Genomic DNA, 3,526 nt, shown 5'->3' with positions numbered 1-3,526 from the left:
AACTACACTGGCCCCACCCCCCATCTTTTCCTCCGCTACATTGATGACTGTATCGGCGCTACCTCGTGCTCCCACGAGGAGGTTGAACAGTTCATCCACTACACTAACACCTTCCACCCCGACCTCAAATTCACCTGGACAGTCTCAGAATAGACTTGACCCGATCTCTGCATATTTGAAATTTCTTGCAGGTCTGTCCTCACTCATGCCCTCAGCTCGATTTCCCATCACCTCCCTTGGAATGAAATATTTTCAGACCATTACCCAACCAAGTTCCAATCCCACTTGTGACAGCAATTTGCTGCTGTTCGCATGCACAAATCCCTGGCAACAAGATCACTGAGCCAAGGCCCCAAGGAATGACCTCCTGGAATTGTCCAGAATCTGGTTCAGAACTTTTATGTTCATAGAATCATAAACTTTTACTGTACGGAAGGAGGCTACTCGTGTCTGTACCAGCTCCTGAAAGAGCTACCCAGCTAGTCCCACTCTCCAGCCCTATCCCTGTAGCCCTCTAACATCATCCCTTTCAAATTTATATCCAGCTCTCTTTTCGAACCTCCTATGGAATCTGCCTCCAAAGCAGCACGTTCCAAACTGAACAACCCAATAAGTTTCTCCTCATCTCACTCTCTCACTGACAATCTTTAAATTCTTTCTAGCCAGTTACTAATAAACCAATGAATGGGAAACAATAACTTGCTTTCCCGTCAGAATTGTTCAAATTTTCAACACTTCAATAAGGTCACCACTTCATCTTCTCTGCTCAAAAGAGAATAAGCTCAATCTCCTGAACCTTTCTCTGTATCTAAAATCCCTCATCGTTGGTATCATTCCCATACATCTTCTTCACACCGTCTGAAGGATCTGAGCAGCCTTCCTTAAATAAGGTGCCCAGAACAGAGCTGAAACTTTATTGCTGGAACAGCACAGCAGGTCAGGCAGCATCTAGGGAACAGAAGATTCAACGTTTCGGGCACATGCCCTTCTTCAGGAATGACTCATTCCTGAAGAAGGGCATGTGCCCGAAACGTTGAATCTTCTGTTCCCTAGATGCTGCCTGACCTGCTGTGCTGTTCCAGCAATAAAGTTTCAGCTCTGTTCTGGGCACCTTATTTAAGGAAGGCTGCTCAGATCCTTCAGACGGTGTGAAGAAGATGTATGGGAATGATACCAACGATGAGGGATTTTAGATACAGAGAAAGGTTCAGGAGATTGAGCTTATTCTCTTTTGAGCAGAGAAGATGAAGTGGTGACCTTATTGAAGTGTTGAAAATTTGAACAATTCTGACGGGAAAGCAAGTTATTGTTTCCCATTCATTGGTTTATTAGTAACTGGCTAGAAAGAATTTAAAGATTGTCAGTGAGAGAGTGAGATGAGGAGAAACTTATTGGGTTGTTCAGTTTGGAACGTGCTGCTTTGGAGGCAGATTCCATAGGAGGTTCGAAAAGAGAGCTGGATATAAATTTGAAAGGGATGATGTTAGAGGGCTACAGGGATAGGGCTGGAGAGTGGGACTAGCTGGGTAGCTCTTTCAGGAGCTGGTACAGACACGAGTAGCCTCCTTCCGTACAGTAAAAGTTTATGATTCTATGAACATAAAAGTTCTGAACCAGATTCTGGACAATTCCAGGAGGTCATTCCTTGGGGCCTTGGCTCAGTGATCTTGTTGCCAGGGATTTGTGCATGCGAACAGCAGCAAATGGTTGTCACAAGTGGGATTGGAACTTGGTTGGGTAATGGTCTGAAAATGTTTCATTCCAAGGGAGGTGATGGGAAATCGAGCTGAGGGCATGAGTGAGGACAGACCTGCAAGAAATTTCAAATATGCAGAGCTCGGGTCAAGTCTATTGAATGGTGAATATGAATCTGTGAGCTGCTGATCCTACATCATCATGTATTGGTCAGCGTTCATGCTGGTATTCATCTTATTGGGAAATCAACAAAAATCAATCTCTTGAAGTGTTGGAAGGAAGTTTGTGTTGGTTCCTCAACAAAGAGAGGGTTGATGGTGGAGGGGTCATGATAGAGGTCTGTAAGATTGGTAGTCTTGTACAGCAGAGAGACCTGTGGGTTCAGGTACATAATTATTTGGTGTTTGTGTCACAGGTAGACAGGGTGTTTGAGAAGGTGTTTAGAACACTTGCCTTCATTGCTCAGCCCATTGAGTGTTGGAGTTCGGACACCATGTTGTGGTTGTACACTGGTGAAGCCTGTTCTGGTGTATTGTGTCCAGTTCTGGTTGCCCTGTTATGGGAAGGCAATTGTTAAGCTGGAGAGGGTTCAGAAAAAATATATCAGTATGTTGTTAGGAATGGAGCGATTGAGTTATAAAGAGAGGCTGGATGGGATGGGACTATTTTAACCGGACCATAGAAGTTTGAGGGGTATGGAGGTTTATGAAATCATGATGGGCATAGATGAGGTGAATGGCAGGTGTCTTTTCCCAAGGGTGGGGGACTTCAAGATCATATTTTTCAGGTGAGAGGAGAAACATTTTTAAAAATGAAATGATGGGCAACTTTTTTTAATGGCTAGTGGTTCAAGTGTGGATTTAACTTCCAGAAGAAGTGGCGGATACAAGGACAGTTACAATGTTTAAAAGACATGTAGATAAGTACAAGAACAGGAAAGGTTTGGAGAGATATGGGCCAAGTGCAAACAAGTGGGTTGAGATTATGGACGGCATGGACTAGTTGGACTGGAGAGTCTGTTTCCTTGCTCTATGACTCTTCGATGCTATTATGAGGGACATGGACAGGGGGACAGGAAGCAGCTGTTTCCCTTAGTCAAAGGGTCAGTAACAAGGGGGGACATCATTTTAAAGTTAAGGGCAAGAGATTTCGAGACCGATTTGAGGATTGTTTCACCCACCGGATGGTGGAGATCTGGAATATGTGAAAATAAAATATTTGGACTTTCAGTTTCTATTTGAAATCACTAATTGCTCCGGTGTGTGGAAATGCCAATTGGTAACTGCTGGGGATTCCATGATTTATTAATGTGGAATATTTGTATAAAGGAGCCGGAGGAAGCCATTCAGCTCCTTGATCCTGTTCCACCATTCAATGGCAGATCTGTGACCTGACTCCATAGACCTGCCTGTGGCCCCTATCCCCTTCAATAACTTTGTTGAACAACAACAAAAAAATCTCTCTCAGATTTAAAACTAACTGATCCAGCAATGCCTGCTGTTTGTGGAAGAGAGTTCCAAACCCCTCCCAGCCTCTGTGCGTAGTAGTACTTCCTAACATCTCTCCTGAACAGTCTGGCCCTAATTCTCCAGCCAGGCCCTCCCTAGTTCAAGGATCCCCAAGCAGTGGAAATGCTTTCAATTTCTATACCCTGTCTTCTCCTGTTAATATCTTCAATCAGATCATCCCTAAATCCTGTAAATTCTGGACACAACAGGCTTAATTTGTGTAATCTCTCCTCATAACATAACCCCTGAAGTCCAGGTATCAATCTTGTAAACTCACGCTGTACTCCAGGCCAAACTATCCTTCCTCAGGTGTGGTGCCCAGA

This window comes from Chiloscyllium plagiosum, chromosome 50, assembly GCF_004010195.1.
Source record: "Chiloscyllium plagiosum isolate BGI_BamShark_2017 chromosome 50, ASM401019v2, whole genome shotgun sequence".
In the NCBI taxonomy this organism is placed as follows: Eukaryota; Metazoa; Chordata; class Chondrichthyes; order Orectolobiformes; family Hemiscylliidae; genus Chiloscyllium; species Chiloscyllium plagiosum.
The sequence above is the reverse complement of the archived record's forward strand: the minus strand, read 5'-3'. Positions refer to the sequence as shown.